This window comes from Phaethon aethereus, assembly GCF_964289735.1.
Source record: "Phaethon aethereus genome assembly, chromosome: Z".
Taxonomy (NCBI): domain Eukaryota; kingdom Metazoa; phylum Chordata; class Aves; order Phaethontiformes; family Phaethontidae; genus Phaethon; species Phaethon aethereus.
The window spans coordinates 31,486,123-31,507,579 of NC_138577.1; positions in this window are offsets into that span (position 1 = coordinate 31,486,123).

Sequence of the window (21,457 nt, forward strand, 5' to 3'; positions counted from 1 at the left end):
AGATCCAGACACAGTTTCTGTTAGCACAGCATAGTGTCTGGTGTACAGATAAACATCAAAAAATGGGAGAGGATTACAAGGAGATCAGAACAGAGTGCCAAAGGTCTATTGTCCCAAGACTCCAAAGACTTTCTTTATCCTCAGACGACAGGAAACTTTTTGGGGTTTTCTATCTATTTATTTGCTTAAAATGAAGACACCAACTGTACTTTTGGTGTCCACATAACAAAAGCAAACCTACACCTTCAGTGAAGGGAATTACGATCTTCCATATCCGAAGAGTAAAACCAAGCATACCTCTTGTCAAATCTGGTGAGAACTTTGCTGAAGTGTAATTCTTCCACAGCAGCAATGTCGTCCTGCTCTGAAAGGCTGAGATTTGTGTCAGAAAGAGCCCACCAGTCTAACAAAGAAAATGAAAGGTAGGATCTGATTTCTGTACCTAAGCCCTTTCTCCTGTAACTAGAGCTGGGACATTGCTGTGAGCTTCCTGGAAATGATTGAAAATGTGTGAAATGGAACTAGACCAGTGCAGTTTCCATGAATGGTTAGATATGTCCATCTGTGTCAGCTGCACGCAGGCATCACATTGCAAATGAACTAAGGAGCAGTGGCTCTGTGGTGACAGCCTAGTTTTAGTGTGGAAAGATCTAGTCATCCTATGGATTATCATGAGGGACTGCAACAGTCCCTTGTGTTTCTTTTGGAGATAAAGCTTGAAATTTGTTGATTCATGGACTTGTGACATCAGTTCAATAGGAGAAATTTTACAGAGGCCTCCAAATCCATGAGCCTGAGGTATAGTTGATTCTTACCTTAGAAGCAAATTGCAGGGTTCCAAATTAGGGCAAAAGCTCCAACCAGACGACAATGACAAACTGTGTCAGTTTTCTGTTGATACCCTTTGCATGAAGACCTGTAGCTGTCCTAACTCCTGTGCATTTGCAGCTGGACAGGCACATGGGAACTGCAATCTCTGATCAAATCAAAATATCCACCTATCACAACATCTGATAGTGACCAAACACAGATTCTGTGAAAGGAATGAGTTAAAAGAACAAGCATGGAGTGATTTTTCCCCAGAATAATTATTCAGCTTCCAATGAATTGTTCAGGTAATTTCTGAATCAAAGGTGGTACCTTTGCATTTTACATACCTTGAGGGATTTCTCATACACGTTTGTCCAGTTGCTTTTTCAACTTGCTTAAATTTTTGGTATTGTCCCATAGCAACCTGGTTCATAGAGTATTCCTAGTTTGCATGGAAACTAACCTCTCTTTTTTTGTTTGTAACATGCTATATGTTAGTTTGATTTGATACCCATAGCTCTTGTGTACAGACAGTATTATTTCATACCTGTTAGAAAGTTACGAAAGAAAACTGCTTTACACTTAACAACGAATACTTCTAACTACTTGAAGTTGACTTTGGAATATGTTTAGATTTTTTTTGAGCTGTCAATTTAATAGTTTTATGAGCTATTATCACTGAATGATAGTCTCCACACAACAACAATGAACAAGAAATGGTAACAGAAGGGATGTGTATCATGTCTTAAGTACTGAAGATGCAAGCAAGCAACCCTTAAAAAATAATTCATTAATAAAACTGCAGCTCTGCAGAAACAAAGATATTACTTTCTTCTTGCCCTATTCCAGAAGATGGTATCCTGTGAAATTAATGAGGAGCAAGTTGAAGACACATAGAAGGTAGAAACATCACTGATAGCAGACTATCAGCCTATGATATTCACAATTCCGTGAAATTGAGAGGGTAGCTTGTTTTCATGGGGTAGATAACTTTATGAGCAAAATAGCAAAATGCAAAAGTAACCATTACAGCAAAATTCTGAAAGAATTGAGACTGCTCCCAAGGACCAAAAGGGAAAACTCGCTTGCACATCACAGTTATTGTTATCATCTTGTCCTTTTCCCTGTATGTCTTTCTATCATGATGAAAAAATGGCAACTTCTGTGAAGTTGTTTTTGGGAGCAGAATATCCATGCTGAAACCATGAAAGCAGTTGCAGTTCAGTAAAACTTAGCTGAATGGATTCTCACAGAAATCACTGGAAACATGCCAGAGGGAGAAGCAGAAGATGCTAGTTAAAATGGAGCACAAGTCATTCTTAAACACTCGGATATTCCACATACTTTATAAGCATCAGTGAGGCAAAAGCACTCAAACCCAACTGGACAGGTATTAGAAGAAAACCTTCTGGAAGCTAATGCTAGTTTGGAGATGCATACTTTCTATACTGATCAGATAGGTCAGACTGCTTTAAAGGGTACCTTTGCTGGCACAGTCTGAATACGGAGATCATGCTTTAAAAACTGTGAAAAATGAACAGCAAGTTTTTTGACCAAAAGTTTTCATTCTTACAGGTTGCCTGTGATTTACTGGCACACATACTCCCCAGACTTCTTAAAACCAGGCCTTGCCTAAGCCCCCATGCAGCAGAAATCTCTTCCATACACTTGACATGCAGCAAAGCTCTGAAATAGTTAAACAAGCCTAGTGACACATGGGTATTTGCTTCTGTTTTGAAGGTTAAAGGAAGGAAAAAACCCTCCATCGCTTGCAAATCCTATGCAAGTTCCTGCAGGCACAGCATACAGGTGAAAAAAATCCTTCAACATCTGTGTTTATTATGACAAATACCATTTAATCTCCCAGCCTGTATTGCAACTACTGGTTTTTTTTAACAATATGACAACAAAGAGGGAAAAATGGAAGGTGTGTCCCACCCTCCACCCCTGTGCCATTATCTGAAGAGCTACTTTGAACAAATTACTGCTCTGGGTTATCTGTCAGCTCTCCACTGTCAATGTCAAACTAAGAAGAAAGGCGGGAGACTAGCCATGTGTTCTTTACATCTGAATAAGTAGATGCTTTCCCAGCAACGTCACCACAGGGATGAGAGACGTCAACTGTTAATAGACAAACCCACTCATAGAGAAAGTACAAAGTAACCAAGCAGGTTAACTTAAGCCTTAATTAAGTTATTCCATCTATTGAATTTCCTCACCTCAGAAATATAGAACAGGAGAGAATACTCAAGTGGAAAAGGGAGATTAAAAAATTCTCCACTTTTCTCTGAGTCCTCCTGCATCAGCTATGGGAAGAGCAAACAGGCAGATGTAGCCAAAAGAATCAGGTGGCATAGATGTACACTGTATAAACGTTTGCATAGTGGGAATGGCTATACGCTGGGATGGTTTAAGTGGAAATTTGGACAAAAAGAATTACTGTATGAAAACCTTTGGTTTTCATGGTATATTGTCATTATTGCTATAGAATTTGCTATACATGGTCCAGGTACTTTTCCCCATCCCATTGTAAGATACTGGAATAACTGTTGCTTAAGTATCTCTAAAACTCCACACTCCTGCCTATTCCATAGATGTCTGCTCTAACTGACCTCAAAAGGCTCACTCTAAGACAAATAGACCTCTAAGACAAGGATACCACCAGGACATACCTGTACCTCCTGATGCTTGGATGGAAGAGGCTTCAGCACTGACCTGGCATCCTAGATGTTGGCCGCTGGCTGACCCAGAAGATTTACAAAGCTATATTTTTTAATATTTAAGGTGTCATTTAATAAATTCAAGGCATTTAATTAAATTCAGGGCATTAACAGAATGTTGTACATGATGCTTTAGGAATTTTAGGCCTCTGAGCTTAGAATAGGTCTGGGAAGGCCAACACTAATCCTCACTGCATGAAGAACCTTCCCAGCTTCAGTGTAATTTTGTCTGTAAAGCCTGGGTTTTGCCTTGTTACTCTTGGACCTAGAAACTCCTATGAAAATTTGACATCCCAGCACTTCAGTATTTATTCTCAATTTATCCTTGTAACAAATAACAGAAAAAAATGCATAAAATAGTTCAGTGAAGTTATCCTCTTCAACATGTAGAAAACCAATTCTCTTTTAAACTCTAAATTTCATATTTCGGTTCATCTGTGAAAATTATATACTTCTCCAGGAATTTTAGCCTATGATATCACAGAATCAAAGAATCATTAAGGTTGGAAAAGACCTTTAAGATCATCAAGTCCAACCATCAACACAACACCACCATGCCTACTAAACCATGTCTCAAAGTGCCACATCCACAAGTTTTTTGAATACTTCCAGTGATGGTGGCTCCACCACTTCCCTGGGCAGCCTGTTCCAATACTTGACCACTCTCTTGGTGAAGAAATTTTTCCTATCATCCAGTCTAAACCTCCCCTGGTGCAACTTGAGGCCATTTCCTCTTGTCCTATAGCTAGTTACTTGGGAGAAGAGACCAACACCCACCTCACTACAACCTATGTTCAGGTAGTTGTAGAGAGGTCAAGGTCTCCCCTCAGCCTTCTCTTCTCCAGACTGAACAACCCCAGTTCCCTCAGCTGCTCCTCATAAGACTTGTGCTCCAGACCCCTCACCAGCTTCGTTGCCCTTCTCTGGACACGCTCCAGCAACTCACATTCCAGTGATCCATCACCCTCACAGTAAAGAAGTTTTTTCTCATGTTGAGGTGGAACTTCCTGTGCTGCAGTTTGTGCCCATTGCCCCTCGTCCTGTCACTGGGCACTACTGAAAAGAGACTGGTTCCATCCTCCTGACAGCCACCCTTCAGAGATTTATAGACATTGATAAGGTTCCCTCTCAGCCTTCTCTTCTCCAGACTAAAGAGCCCCAGGTCTCTCAGCCTTTCCTCATATGAGAGATGTTCCAGTCCCTTAATCATCCCCGTCACCCTCCCTTGGACTCTCTCCAGAAGTTCCCTGTCTCTCTTGAACTGGGGAGCCCAGAACTGGACACAGTACTCCAGATGGGGCTTCACCAGCGCAGAGTAGAGGGGGAGGATAACCTCTCTCGTCCTGCTGGTCACACTCTTCTTAATGCACCCCAGGACACCATTGGCCCTCTTGGCCACCGGGGCACATTGCTGTCCCATGGATAACTTATTGTCTACCAGGACTCCAAGGTCCTTCTGCAGGGACCTGCTTTCCAGCAAGTCACCCCCTAACCTGTACTGGTACATGGGGTTGTTCCTCCCCAGGTGCAGAACTCTACACTTGTCCGTGTTAAATTTCATGAAGTTCCCCTCTGCCCAACTCTCCAGTTTGTCCAGATCCCGTTGAAATTTTCTGTGGTTCTTGTCACAGAATCACTAGGTTGGAAAGGACCTTTAAGATCATCAAGTCCAACCATTAATCCAGAACCACCATGTCCCCTAAACCATGTCCTGAAGCGCCACATCCACACGTTTTTTGAACACTTCCAGGGATGGCGACTCCACCACCTCCCTGGGCAGCCTGTTTCAATGCCTGACCACCCTCTCAGTGAAGAAATTTTTCCTAATATCCAATCTAAACCGCCCCTGGCGCAACTTGAGGCCATTTCCTCTTGTCCTATCACTAGTTACTTGGGAGAAGAGACCAACACCCTCATCGCCACAACCCCCTTTCAGGTAGTTGTAGAGAGCGATAAGGTCTCCCCTCAGTCTCCTCTTCCCCAGACTAAACAACCCCAGTTCCCTCAGCCGCTCCTCATAAGACTTGTGCTCCAGCCCCCTCACCAGCTTCGTTGCCCTTCTCTGGACACGCTCCAGCACCTCAACATCCTTCTTGTAGTGAGAGGCCCAAAACTGAACACAGGATTCAAGGTGCGGCCTCACCAGTGCCGAGTACAGGGGCACAATCACTTCCCTACTCCTGCTGGCCACACTATTCCTGATACAGGCCAGGACGCTGTTGGCCTTCTTGGCCACCTGGGCACACTGCCGGCTCATATTCAGCCGGCTGTCAACCAGCACCCCCAGGTCCCTTTCCGCCAGGCTGCTCTCCAGCCACTCCTCCCCAAGCCTGTAGCATTGCATGGGGTTGTTGTGGCCAAAGTGCAGGACCCGGCACTTGGCCTTATTAAACCTCATACAGTTGGCCTCTGCCCATTGATCCAGCCTGTCCAGATCCCTCTGCAGAGCCCTCCTACCCTCCAGCAGATCAACACTCCCACTCAGCTTGGTGTCATCTGCAAACTTACTGAGGGAGCACTCAATTCCCTCATCCAGATCATCTATAAAGATATTGAACAAGACTGGTTCCAGAACCGAGCCCTGGGGAACACCCCTTGTGACTGGCTGCCAGCCGGATTTAACGCCATTCACCACAACTCTCTGGGCTCGGCCATCCAGCCAGTTCCTCACCCAGCGAAGAGTAAACCTGTCTAAGCCACGAGCTGCCAGTTTCTCCAGGAGAATGCTGTGGGAGACGCTGTCAAAGGCTTTACTAAAGTCCAGGTAGACAACATCCACAGCCTTTCCCTCATCCACTAGGCGGGTCACCTGGTCATAGAAGGAGATCAGGTTGGTCAAGCAGGACCTGCCTTTCATGAACCCATGCTGGCTGGGCCTGATCCTTTGGCTGTTCTGCAGATGCCCTGTGAGCACTCTCAAGACCAACCGCTCCATAATCTTCCCTGGAACAGAGGTCAGGCTGACAGGCCTGTAGTTCCCAGGATCCTCTTTCCAGCCTTTCTTGTAGACGGGCGTCACATTGGCAAGCCTCCAGTCTTCTGGGACCTCCTCTGTTAACCAGGACTGCTGATAAATGATGGAGAGTGGCTTGGCAAGCTCCTCCGCCAGCTCTCTCAGTACTCTCGGGTGGATCCCATCAGGCCCCATAGACTTGTGGGTGTCCAGGTGGCTTAGCATGTCCTTGACTGCTTCCTCCTGGATTATGAGGAGTACATTGTGCTCTCCATCCCCATCTTCCAGCTCAGGGGGCTGAATATCCTGTGGATACCTGGAGTGGCTATTAAAGACTGAGGCGAAGAAGGCATTAAGTACCTCAGCCTTGTCCTCATCCTTGGAGACAATGTTCCCCGCCATATCCAGTAGGGGATGGAGATTCTCCTTGCCTCTCTTTTTGTTGTTAATATATTTGTAAAAACATTTTTTATTATCCTTTACGACTGTGGCCAGACTGAGCTCTAGCTGGGCTTTTGCCTTTCTAATTTTGTCCCTGCTTGACCTAACGAGATCCTTGTACTCTTCATGAGTTGCCTTCCCCTTCTTCCAGAGGTGATAAACTCTCCTCTTTTCCCTGAGTCCCAGCAAAATCTCCCTGTTCAGCCAGGCCGGTCGCCTTCCCCGCCAGCTCTTCTTACGGCACATGGGAACCGCCTGCTCCTGCGCCTTTAAGATTTCCTTCTTGAAGACTGTCCAGCCTTCCTGGACCCCTTTGTCCTTCAGGACTGTCTCCCAAGGGACTCTCTCAACCAGTGACCTGAACAGGCCAAAGTCTGCCCTCCGGAAGTCCATGATAGCAGTTTTGCTGACCCCTCTCCTTACTTCACTCACAACTGAGAATTCTGTCATGTCATGGTCGCTAAGCCCAAGACGGCCTCCGACCACCACATCTCCCACCAGTCCTTCTCTGTTTGTAAACAGCAGGTCCAGCAAGGCACCTCCCCTGGTGGGCTCACTCACCAGCTGCATCAGGAAGTTATCCTCCACACACTCCAGGAACCTCCTAGACTGTTTCCTCTCTGCCGTGTTATACTTCCAGCAGATGTCCGGTAGGTTGAAGTCCCCCACAAGAACAAGGGCCAGCGAATGCGAGACCTCCGCCAGTCGCTTATAGAATGTCTCATTCGTCTCTTCATCCTGGTTGGGTGGCCTGTAACAGACTCCCAGCAGGATGTCTGCCTCATTGGCCTTCCCCCTCATCCTTACCCACAAGCACTCTACTTGGTCTTCACAATCTTCGATTTCTATGCAATCAAAACACTCCCTAACATACAGAGCCACCCCACCGCCTCTCCTTCCCATTCTATCCCTTCGGAAGAGCTTATAGCCATCCATTGCAGCACTCCAGTCATGAGAAGCATCCCACCATGTTTCTGTGATGGCAACTACGTCATAGCTGTCGCGCTGCACAATGGCTTCCAGCTCCTCCTGTTTGGTGCCCGTGCTGCGTGCATTGGTGTAGATGCACCTGAGCCGGGCTATAGATTTCAACTCTGGCACGTTGAACCTACCCCTAGGTTCAACTCTAGTGAGCCCCGTTTTATCCCCTCCCCCCTCCAATTCTAGTTTAAAGCCCTCTCAATGAGGCCTGCCAGCTCATGAGCAAGAAAAGTCATTCCTGCTATCAAGCCAAATTGTCTGTTGGTGCCTTCCCACTCAAAAAGATACTACACCATGGAGTGCTATAATGGTCATTTTATGGCTTGGGAGACAGGGCACAAACACAAAATAAGACTTCACAAAGTCTTCCAGAAAGTTTAAGATAGAGCAAGAATTTAAACATAATAGGCTAGGAGAGGTTAACAGGGGGATCAGTCTTCTGGTTAGCTATCCAGTGATAGATACCTCTAGTCCTTCACCCGTTGATGAAAACTGGAGCCCAAAGACTGATGGGATGGGATTCCTGTGACTGCAAGTGAAGCCAGGTACGGTCATGAATGGGAATGTAGCTTATATCCCCATAATAGCCTAGGAAGTGCCATTGTGTTTATAGGCACTGGAATAGTTTCCTACATTCCCCTCCGAACTACATGTTTCACTCTGTTTGTTTATTTGAAGTCTGGAACAAGAGCTTTGATATAAGTATTTGTTTTATTTAGCACCTGCACTGAAACATTAGTAATGCTGCCCTGAAGTGTTCCACATGTTTCTCTTACCTCAGACTAGTCAGGCAAGAGCATTCACACATTTCCTTAATCCCAGGAATCATAAATCCTTTACAAGATCCCTGTTTCATTGTTCTTCTCTCAGGGGCTTAGCAAAACACTCAGCATGCACAATTCTTCTCTCCCAGAGCCCACATGGCTTACAATAAACCTCATCTTTGTCTTGTTCTGGAGGGTTTAATGGTGCTGCAGATGAGAAAGTCAGGGAGAAGTGGTAGTGAAGAGTTGAAGTACTCTTCCAAATGGGAGCAAGGACCCTGATATCAGTCTCTTGCCCAGGAGCCCATGTTGCAGTATTATTACATACAGAAGTAGTTTTCTACATTTTTGAAGACTGGAACTCAGCTACAGCAGTAGGAGATATTGGCAGAGCAAGAGTTTTAATTACTTGCATACCAACAGCTAACATTAATTAAAGACTGTTTCTTTAACAAAATGAAAACCTGATTATTTCTTAACTGAGCAGTCCTTCAGGTATGTCTGTGTGCATTTAGGGAGAGTTCTCTCAGCTTACCATGTCTGCAATGCTACTTTAACTGGGTTTTAAGAGTGAAATATGCCAATAGAAAAATGCAGCAGTGAAAGTGGCTAGTCAGCAAGGTTCCTCTTCAGCAGTTTGCTTCTATGTGTATGTAAATATGTTTAACAGGAACTCCACCAGAAGGAGGATTGTCCCAGTGTCCTCTCAGTATGCTGACTCAGAAAGCAGCCTTCAGAGTGTTTCCCTCCACCTTACATGCCTGTAATAGTATTTAGGTACTTTTATGCATTGATATTCACATAACCTTCTAAGCCAGAGACACATAACCAGTTCTAGGAAAAAAAGGAAAGGAAACAGAAATGGAAACTGAAACGAAAAAAAGAAAAGGGAGAGGGACAGGGAGAAGGAAGGGAAGGGAAGGGAAGGGAAGGGAAGGGAAGGGGAGGGGAGGGAAGGGAAGGGAAGGGAAGGGAAGGGAAGGGAAGGGAAGGGAAGGGAAGGGAAGGGAAGGGAAGGGAAGGGAAGGGAAGGGAAGGGAAGGGAAGGGAAGGGAAGGGAAGGGAAGGGAAGGGAAGGGAAGGGAAGGGAAGGGAAGGGAAGGGAAGGGAAGGGAAGGGAAGGGAAGGGAAGGGAAGGGAAGGGAAGGGAAGGGAAGGGAGGCTGGGACTCAGAAAAAAAGAAGAGTTTATCACCTCTGGAAGAAGTGGCAGATAACTCAAGAAGAGTACAAGGATCTCGTTAGGCCATGCAGAGAGAAAATTAGAAATGCAAAAGCCCTGCTAGAACTCAGTCTGGCCATGGTCATAAGGGACAACAAAAACTGTTTTTACAAATATATTAACAACAAGAAGAGACCCAAAGAGAATCTTCATCCCTTACTGGATGGTGGCAGGGGGGGGAATATTGTCACCAAGGATCAGGAGAAGGCTGAAAAACTTAATGCCTTCTTTGCCTCTGTCTTTAATAGACCAGTTATCCTCAGGGTATTCAGCTCCCTGAGCTGGAAGACGGGGATGGAGAGCACAATAAACCCCCATAATCCAGGAGGAAGCAATTCAGGATCGGCTATGTCACCTGGACACCCACAAGTCTATGGGGCCTGCTGGGATCCACCCGAGAGTACTGAGGGAGCTGTCAGATGACCTTGCCAAGCCACTCTCCATCATTTATCCGCAGTCCTGGTTAACAGGGGAGGTCCCAGACAACTAGAAGCTGCCAATGTGACACCCATCTACAAGGTAGATGTTCAGGTAGTTGTAGAGAGCAACAAGATCACTGGAACAGGCTGTCTCTGAAGATCTTCAAAACCCAATTGGTCACATTCCTGTGCAACCTGTCCTAGGTGATCCTGCCTTGGCAGGGCAGTTGGACCAGATGATTTTCAGAGGTCCCTTCCAACCCCTACCATTCAATGATTCTGTGATTCTGAGATTCTGTGATTCTGTGATTTCCCTGTGCCTCTTGCACCATCTCACCATCTAAACAATGTTTTTGAACTACATGTGAAATTGTCCTCTTAATCGCACAGATCTAGAGATTCAACAGCTTGACATAAACATGGAGATGTCTATAGCACTTGTAAAGCTTTTTTCTCTATCAGAGGCAAGAGAAACTTGCTCCTTGCTCATCCTTAGGTCTGCAGTCATCAGCCAGAACTTGCAGGTTTCTGTTATCAGGTTCTTATTATTTTGTCTTCTGCAGGTGCTGAACTATAATAGCAGCATTGCCACCACTGTATCAGCCAGTCTCTGACCATTACTAGCAATTACTTGTTTCTGATACTCTAGTTTTGTACCCTTGCTTTTGAGACAAAAGATACACATCTCTGATAAAGATATGGCAGAGCTTAATCAGTGCCTACAGGTCAGGTCACAACTGCCAGAAACATCACTCTTCCTGAGCGTGGTTAAAAGACAGCTAAGGCATCTGTAACTGGAATGTACAAAAGTTAACCCCTGTTGACAAAGATGAGAGCATTTCGACAGCCTGAGGTTATGTAGCTTCTTGCACCTCTACTCTTCCTCTTTCCTAGCCACCATCTCGCTCTAAGCCTTCTCCTTCCCATACACAAAAGCTGCCCCACTCCTAAGTGATGGAGGTATGAACCTTTGTAGCCCTGAAATAAATGATGCAGCTGAGCTGACAAAAAGTTGGCCTGATGCATCTTTATTAAGCAACAGAATTAGTGGTAGTTTCAGAAGTTATTTTTTCTAAACAACTGGAGAAAACATGTGTTGCATGTTACAGCATCCTTGCCGCTATTGGTGTCTCTAATGTGCTGTGCATGATGCAATACATATACACGCCTTTTCAGAGTAAATCAATTTACACACAGTTAATTATGAAATTGTCCTTCTAAGTAATGTTAAAAAAGACCCTTTTGAATGAGGGGATGTGGGGGATAATGTAAGAGGTACCATCTGCTCAGGTTCTGTCCTGAAAAACAGACGTGATAGTCCTGATAAAAATGCTACTCATAAACCTTTCCACCATCTGGCTGTAGTAACTGTTGTTGAACACAAGTGGTCTACAGAGCCATGAACATCTTGCTTGATAAAAGCAACAAGATGTCACAAAAGCAATAAAACTGACATTTCTGCAAACGCAGCTGCACTAAGATGGGGCACATACCTGAGAAAGAAACAACTAAAGTTCCTTCACATTCCTAGTCCTTGAAGTTAGAAAACGTGTTATTATCTTGTGACAGAAAGAAGTGTTATAGCAGAACCCTCTTTTCAGTCCTTACAGTGATTTTATGGCATTAAAGGAACTAGATAGTATTTGATTTTTTTATACCGTGGGAGCCCATCCCTTTGAAAGCTAATCACCTAGTTTTATTTAGTGAGTGTAGAATAATGGCTTTCTGGGTAAAACTGACAAGTTTTGTTTCTGGCTGTTCATTTGATACTCCCCCTTTTTAAACTGAAAAGTGATACGTGATTTCAACTTGCTAACAATGGCTCCTGCAGTAATGATGTGATGTGTCTGACACGGTGTCTGATATATAGCATTTGGGGATTTGTTTTGTAAGACAGTATCCCAAATAAAAAAAATACCTTGTAGTCTTTGGATTTTTACAAGAAATTTGTACTCAATAGACGGTATTTTACTTGCCTTCTCCCATCTTCCTCTCATGTTTATTAGATATTATTAGCAAAAAAAGAGGCTTGAGAAATATCAGAAAATCTGTGTTTCAAGTGAACTCTGAGAAAGTATCAAACAAAACTGTAAGATAAGTGTCAATTTGAGATGGATACTCTGTGTTGTGACTGGAGTCTGGGAGGACTGGAGAAAGAACTATTTGCTCTGCTGGGCTCAGGGAGACTCAGAGCTGCTTCTCCCAAGGAACAAAAACCCTATCGTTACAAAGCCTCCTTAGCTGTTATTACAAATACTTCTTTGCTGCACGAAGGTACCACACAGAAACGCCAGACAAAGATCTGGGCTCTGGACAGACATTGTCTAATCTCCCTCTTGCCTTACATATGGTGTCATTTTCAGAAAGTTGTTTAACCTTTTTTTTGTAATGGCAAATGTTTAAAACATCAGATTTTGCTGGTTTATGTCCTTTCTGGGTACCGGAGCTCCTGGTGCTACAAAGGGCTGGAGGAGGGGGGAGTGGGTCTTTCTGTTCCCCCTAAAGCAGATCCTGCTAATTAAGTGTGAAGGCTGCTTTCAGCCTGGAGTCCCCTCTTTCTGGTCTCCTGTTTCCTCTCCCTTATGTCCCTGTCTTTTCTCCTTCCCATTCTTTTGAATCCCTGTTAGTCTCACCTGTCCTTCCTGGGCAAGCAGCCCATTTCCCAAAGCACTTTGGAACCCCAATGTTAATGTGCATCTCTCTTGTTCCCGCTGTTGAACAGGGGCTGCTTTTATATAGATAATATATGTAATTACTTTATATATATAATATATATAAAAACAATATATATAGAATATATATTTTAAATAAACGTAAATATCTAAATAAATAATAGGGCCTAGTTAGACAGCTAGTCCCAAAGTGATGAGGAACAAAGCAACAGAGATGGGAAGAGAAGGTTAGACATCTTCAAAGTTTTGCATATTTTGCAGGCTCTCCCACCACTCATTTCCACTCATGTGGCACTGAGTTTTTGAACAGACGCTGTCTTTGAAATTAAGAATCTTCTACTGCTCTCTCCCCATCAAAGGAAATGGATTAAGCTATCTTCAGTCACAAACTTCAAAGGCAAAATCAACAGATTAAATCTCAGGTAGGATATTGATGCCAGTGGGTCTACTGGGACTAATGACTGCCGCTGTTTGGAGGAAGGCATACAGACACTGGTCTCTGAGAGATAATGAAGAAGAAAAATACAGTACAGAGGCACTTCCTTGACACTACTCTGGGACACATTCTCTATGTTGAGAACAAAGACTGAAGGACTGGATCTACAACAGAACATAGTACCAGTCCCACAAAACAGTAAGTTCTCTGCCGCTCAGGCAGCTCTAACCAACATTTCCTCCCTCCCCAAACTCGGGCATGCCAAGTTGCCCACATACATAACAGCCTTGTGATGCATTCAATGGTGTCAACCAGCTAAGAAGATACTCCAAACCCTGCTCCACACCAAAATAACAAACCAACACAAGGAGAGACTTGAATTCAAGCTTCTTGTAGCCAGTAAGATTGCACTAACTAATACATAAAAATGGGTGCTGTCAAGTTCCCCCATTGCCTCTGGAACAAAATGTGCACCCAGGTGGCCATGGCTTTGCCCACGAGAGCTGACACATCCTTGGCTTTGGCCTCTGGATCTGCCACCTCCTGCTTTAGAAGGTGAAAATTTATGTGGTCTTGACCTGAGTGAAGGGTTTGGCATGTTTAGAGCAATAATGTTGCCTTGTATTGTTTCTCCAACATTGAAAGATTATATTCTCCCTGCAGCGAAGGGGACTGACTTAGTGAAAATGTCAGCTCTAGGCCACAGTAGACTAAAACCCATATGAACCCATAAAATCTTCATTTCTCATTGTCACAGCATCTTTGGGAAACAAATTATCCTTGTTTGACTTTCCTAGACTGCTTTCCTGACAGGCAGTACTCTAATTGTACAATAACCCTCTAAATTAGAAGCTGAGTGAGCTGATGAAGCAGCTTTGCATCTGACAGCTTTATTTTGCCTTTTTTTCCCCATAAAGCACACATGACAATTGCACTGAAGAGCTCTTTTTTGTCTTGATCTTTTTATTAACCTGTCTGATATATTTCCTGAGGAAGTATTTATGTCAAAAGAGATTTGAATTGTTTCTCTCCTCAAATGCTTTAAGGAGATTTCTTTTCTTAATCGCTCTGCTTTAATGAAAGATAAATTGTAATCCCAATTAACTCCAGGAGTGAAAGTGACCATGACTAAGCATGTTCTTAAGTACTTGGCTGAACTGGGGCCAAATAATCCATAGTTTCTGTCAGGAATCTCTCAAAAATGAATTATTCTCTTCCCAGATCATTTATGTTGATTGATTTGTATTGAAAGATTCATAGGTAATCTCCAGATTCCAGCAATACAACATACCATGGAAATGGCTGTTGTGCTTAACCAAATGAATGAAAAAATGAGAAGCAACACATATAGGCAGGCTCAATTCTCGGATTTCAATAATCAGTAGGGAGAGCAATAAAAGTAGAGAGGAGGAAAAAACCAGCACTAAAAGAAAGCAACAGAAAAACTAGTCCCAGTAAACAGACTTTATTTATGCCTACAGCTGTCATATACCTAGAATTAGGTAAAGGATACAGTGTGTGCTCACAGGAATATGTTCAGAATACAGTACTGCTTAAAAACTTTTTAGGAGAAAAAGGGATTAGTCTGAATTTAATGTGATGCCTCTGCTCTTTATTACCTGTGGTCAATGCATATGTTTTTTAAAAAAAAATTCTTTTTTTTGAGATAAAAACACTGACTTTCTGTTGCGTATCTTTTGCGTGGTGTATCAAGTGGTTGCCAAAGACCAAAAACTGTTCAGTGAGGAAGCGGCACTTAGTTTTTCTTTTTGCTAAAGGACCATTCTTGTTCTTTCTCTGTCATACATAACCCTCAAAATGCAAATGAATCATCTGAGCATTGCCAAATGATATAGGTGTTTTTTCCACCCAAAGCCCAGAAGAATGAATGTGAACTTCTCAGGCCTGCTAGGAGTATTATTCGGGTCCCTGTGGCTCACAAAGGACTCCAAATGCCTTTCTGAAAACATTATTGAGTTGATGATCTTGCTTGAATGGGGTCTGGCATGTCTCTGATCATTCTCCATGTGGTCTATCTGTGGTCTTACTAATTTAATTCCTTTAGAAGGCCAAAGCATCTGTATTGTGCGACTTTCTCATGCATTAAGTACTTTTCTAAGACAAATGTAGAAATAATTTTACCAGATCCAACACATTTGATAAGAGAATATTTCTCCTGCATGGGAACAGAGCACAGAGTGTCATTTATTAGCATAGTATGTCATAAGGCATTTCTCAGGACAATACAGTTATAGATTGGTATCAATAACAACTTCATTACCATTTCTTGTTTCTTTTCTTAAAGAGAGTATCTTATTAATAATTTCTGCTTGATGTGCTCTCAAAATGTCTTAATAAAGAAAAGACATTACTTTTGGTGCAGACTGTATTGCCTCCAAACACTGTTAATTTGGATTATTCTTTAATTTCACCAGTAGTTTATATCGAATTTGTCCTTTTTCATGACCAAGTTGAAAAGGTATCAGACAGAAGTAGCAACAGTAACAAATAAAAGAACATCAAGATCTATGCAGATTATCTTCACGCTGGGTTATGAAGGCGAAAGAAGAACATAATTTTCTATTAGCTCTACATATTGCAGTTGCTACCAAGTGGAGAAAAATCAGAGCTCCCACACCGGACAGATGGCTCCCAGAAGTATGCAGTGCCCGTGGAAAAAATGACTAGTCTTAGGAACGGCTCATACACCAAATATTTGTACGCTCAGCTTCCTTTCATTCTGTACTCCCCGAACACCAGTTGGTCTGGAAAGCCACCCTCTTTTTCCTCTTGTTGAAGTTACCGTGTAACGGAATTCATCACCACGTGTTAGATTCAGAGGGTGCAAAAAAGGTACTTTCTCAGTTAGCGTGAGAAAGAGAGAAAAGAAGACCAGCCGGTGGATCAAACTGTTGGTCAGGTGGACTAAACCCCTTTTCACTTCAAGAAGCAGGAGGTTGGTCAACCTGAATGGTACCTACCCTTGCACAACAGCGCAGGAGTGGGAACAGTCCGTAGCAGGATCACTGGGTCAGCGTGTCTGCGGGCATCGCCCCGGGCCGGCGGGCTGGGACTGGCTGGCGTACACAACTTCAAGGTACTGAGCTGTCAGTACCTCTGTGCGACTGCAATTATAGCAGTGGTTTCAGTAGAGGACATAACCCGTGAACTACTGCTGCATCCAGAAGCTTAAGTTCCAAAGTAGCTCTAAGGTGCTTCTGTGTGGGAATAGGTGATAAGAGTGTGTCTGTGCAGGTCAAAAAACCGATACAAGCTACCTCCCCTGCTCAAGTTGGTTTGCTTCCTTTTCTATAGCTGTAGGGAAAAAAAGGAAAAAATATTGCATTTAAGACATGGGTTTTACTTTGTGTTACTTTGTGGCACTTTAAGTTTGAACCACATCCTCTGTAGCAGAAAAGGAGCAAGAATTTTCAACAACAGTGACCAAACCGCCCCACCCCCCAAAAAACCCAGCTCTGCCAGAGACATGGTCTGAAACTGTGCCAAAGATTTCAGGCTGGCAAATCAGCAAAGGAGCCAGATAAATCAGAATGAGTGTAACAGATCTCATATATTTCAGCATAGCTTAGCCTCTTTACTATGTCATTGTCATCAATACCCAAAAATACTTAGTTGCAGGAATAAAAGTGTTGGCTAATAAAGCAGAACCATTAAGAAAAAAAAAAAAAGATACAGAAAAAGAAAGTGAGAAATGTGGCCATGACTGTGTAATAGTAATACGACTGAACTGTTTAAAGAAGAGGAAAAATGTTTTGTGTACTGAAAGCAGAAAAAAGTTTGTTCCTATTGTATAAAATAATTCAGTTTTCTGGTTTTGATTTACATTTACTGGTAACAGCTGCTTACAGGTCAGGTAACATTAGCATTCAAAAAGCAGACCTAATGAAAGCAACTGTGCAGCTAATATTGGTGTTAATTCTATTTCATGCTCTTGGACTCAGCTGCATAGGGAATTGTTTAAAGTGGAAATGCCTTGAAAACGCGCTCTGCAAAACGCAGAAATACCCGCAATCCGCCATCAAAGCAAAACCCTGAAATACATTTCTTCTTGCAAAAAATGTATGTAAACCTCCATCAAGGGCAAGCCTAGCCCTTGACCGCTGCAGAAAGTTGGGGCACAGCTGAGACGTTCTATCTCAGCGTTGTGGGAAACGTGCCATACAGAGCACCCTTGTGCGGAACCTGCAAACATCTGCTGATTCCTCTGTGCAGGGCGAGGGCTGGGTGACTCGGGGGAAAAGACGCAGGCTGAGACTATGGTCGAGAAGCCTGCATATCAGTTGGCCCACACACCGTGTGGAGAGGGGCAACAGCCTGTTATTCCTCCTCCACGGGCTGGTGCTCGACATGTGATTCTGCATCTTACAGAGCTGGGCTATGAGTCCTGCTTTTACCCTTGGCCCAAATGCGTGCACCTGTCTCCTCATCAACTGACCAGTGTATTCCTGAATACCAAAAGAAAAAGTTTAAAACAAAACATCCTCTGGAGATAGACCTGCTTGGTGTAAGATGTGTGGAAACTAAAAGCATATGTGATTTCCAAAAGTAACTGAACAAATTAAAGGGAAACAACACTAAGGGAGGGCTGGAATAAAAAGTCACAACCTGAGATCAGGATGGCATGGGGGTCGAATGAGTACAGACTGGAGAAATACTATCATAGAATCACAGAATCACAGAATCACTAGGTTGGAAAGGACCTTCAAGATCATCAAGTCCAACCATTAATCCAGCGCCACCATGTCCCCTAAACCATGTCCTGAAGCGCCACATCCACACCTTTTTTGAACACTTCCAGAGACGGTGACTCCACCACCTCCCTGGGCAGCCTGTTCCAATGCCTGACCACTCTCTCAGTGAAGAAATTTTTCCTAATATCCAATCTAAACCTCCCCTGGCGCAACTTGAGGCCATTTCTTCTCATCCTATCACTGGTTACTTGGGAGAAGAGACCAGCGCCCTCGTCGCCACAACCCCCTTTCAGGTAGTTGTAGAGAGCGATAAGGTCTCCCCTCAGTCTCATCTTCTCCAGACTAAACAACCCCAGTTCCCTCAGCCGCTCCTCATAAGACATGTGCTCCAGACCCCTCACCAGCTTCGTTGCCCTTCTCTGGACACGCTCCAGCACCTCAACATCCTTCTTGTAGTGAGGGGCCCAAAACTGAACACAGGATTCAAGGTGCAGCCTCACCAGTGCCGAGTACAGGGGCACGATCACTTCCCTACTCCTGCTGGCCACACTATTCTTGATACAGGCCAGGACGCTGTTGGCCTTCTTGGCCACCTGGGCACACTGCCGGCTCATGTTCAGCCGGCTGTCAACCAGCACCCCCAGGTCCCTTTCCACCGGGCAGCTCTCCAGCCACTCCTCCCCAAGCCTGTAGCGTTGCATGGGGTTGTTGTGGCCAAAGTGCAGGACCCTGCACTTGGCCTTATTAAACCTCATACAGTTGGCCTCTGCCCATCGATCCAGCCTGTCCAGACCCTTCTGCAGAGCCCTCCTACCCTCGAGCAGATCAACACTCCCACCCAACTTGGTGTCATCTGCAAACTTACTGAGGGAGCACTCGATCACCTCATCCAGGTCATCTATAAAGATATTGAACAAGACTGGTCCCAGAACCGAGCCCTGGGGAACACCACTCGTGACCGGCCGCCAGCCGGATTTAACGCCATTCACCACAACTCTCTGGGCTTGGCCATCCAGCCAGTTCCTCACCCAGCGAAGAGTAAACCTGTCTAAGCCACGAGCCGCCAGTTTCTCCAGGAGAATGCTGTGGGAGACGCTGTCAAAGGCTTTACTAAAGTCCAGGTAGACAACGTCCACAGTCTTTCCCTCATCCACTAGGCGGGTCACCTGGTCATAGAAGGAGATCAGGTTGGTCAAGCAGGACCTGCCTTTCATGAACCCGTGCTGGCTGGGCCTGATCCCTTGGTTGTCCTGCAGATGCCCTGTGAGCACTCTCAAGACCAACCGCTCCATAATCTTCCCTGGTACAGAGGTCAGGTTGACAGGCCTGTAGTTCCCAGGATCCTCCTTCCGGCCTTTCTTGTAGACGGGCGTCACATTGGCAAGCCTCCAGTCTTCTGGGACCTCCTCTGTTAACCAGGACTGCTGATAAATGATGGAGAGTGGCTTGGCAAGCTCCTCCGCCAGCCCTCTCAGTACTCTCGGGTGGATCCCATCAGGGCCCATAGACTTGTGGGTGTCCAGGTGGTTTAGCATGTCCTTGACTGCTTCCTCCTGGATTATGAGGAGTACATTGTGCTTTCCATCCCCGTCTTCCAGCTCAGGGGGCTGAATACCCTGCGGATACCTGGACTGGCTATTAAAGACTGAGGCGAAGAAGGCATTAAGTACCTCAGCCTTGTCCTCGTCCTTGGAGACAATGTTCCCCGCCATATCCAGTAGGGGATGGAGATTCTCCTTGCCTCTCTTTTTGTTGTTAATATATTTGTAAAAACATTTTTTATTATCCTTTACGACTATGGCCAGACTGAGCTCTAGCTGTTTGTCCTTTCCTTGCTCTTACACTATTCCTCTGGCATCTGTTGTTGGACACTGACAAAGTCAGATTGCAGAGTTAGGCTGACCTTTTGGCTGCCCCACAACAGGCTCTTATGTTCACCCATTGGGCTTTGAAGAAGTGTATCAAGGACATAATCCCTTTTGCAGGGTACAACACAACATTTCAAGCAGCTTTCAGCTAACACACCCGTTTTGTTAATAAAACCCTGTGATCACAGAGTAAGGTCTCACCAGTCTGTCCTATATAGCAATTACTATATCATTTAATCATGTATCCAGGCTGTGGATTGCTGATGACACTACCTGCTGGAACATAGCCGTCTACAGTTTCTGACAGAGGAACACCACCAACATGATCGTTTTGTGCATGGTGGGAAGGCACTGGGGCCAGTGGGGAGGCAAAACCTCTTGAGAGGTTTATTAGACTTATTCTAACAGCTGAGGTGTGCAAGGTTGCCCCTTAATAGCAGTGCCACACTGTCCTGTAAGGAGTGGCTCGATTCCCATGCTACATGAGCTTCTTAGTGCCCTGGTTCCTCTATCACAGCTGGGAAAACTGGGTAAACAACAGCAGGAGACAAAAACGAACAATGAAAAATGTCAAGGGAATGAAACTCCATTCAGTTAAATATCCACCAGGGTGTTCTTAACTTGTGTTCAAGGTAAGAGCATGCACCACTTCCCATAGTAATGGTGTGAGCAAGCTAATGAGGACAATGAAATTAAATTGTGGTCAAGACAATCAAAAACTGAAAACCCAACTAGTTAATGTAAATTCCTTCCAAGTAAGGATTGCTTTTCTATGGGTAAACAGTCAATAAATCAGCGCTGCACTTTTTTAAACAAGATACACTTTCCAAAACACCAGCTGTTTTGACAGAATACTGTACCACTGGACAGTGTTTAGAAAATAAATATTTTTTCCCTTGCTTTTATCTGAGTCAGTAGTGGCCCCTTATACATTGCAGTCTTTGCAGCTATAGTGGAGCCAGCAAACATTAAATTGGCCTAAGCTGTGTTTACACAGATATTGTGTACTTTAGCAGTAGTTTTCCACTTTGTGTAGTTACATCACCTCTCTGGACTACATGAATTAAGTTAACAGTGTCCCACTGCTCAGACTAGCTGGGTCTGCCTGAGGGCGTGTGCCAGGCTAGAGCGTGAATTTTCACATGCATCTCTTCTCCTATCTCCACAAAAATGAGGACAAGAAACAAATCTACAAGCTGAAACAAAGTACCCTCCTAGACACTTAGTTGTAAGCTTTTGAGGCACTTGGAAAAACAGAAAAAAACCCACCCAAGTAACTGAGGGCATGTTTCCACTGCACGTTAGAGCATGGTGCCAGCAGCAACGATGCAATACAGGTCAGGTCTAGGAGCTGGAAGCCCAGGAGACTGGGACCCAGAAGCAATGTAACCACTGAAGTGTGGTGCTTCAGACACCTCTTGAACTGGTAGACTGGGTTTTGATCTTTCTATTAAAAATTC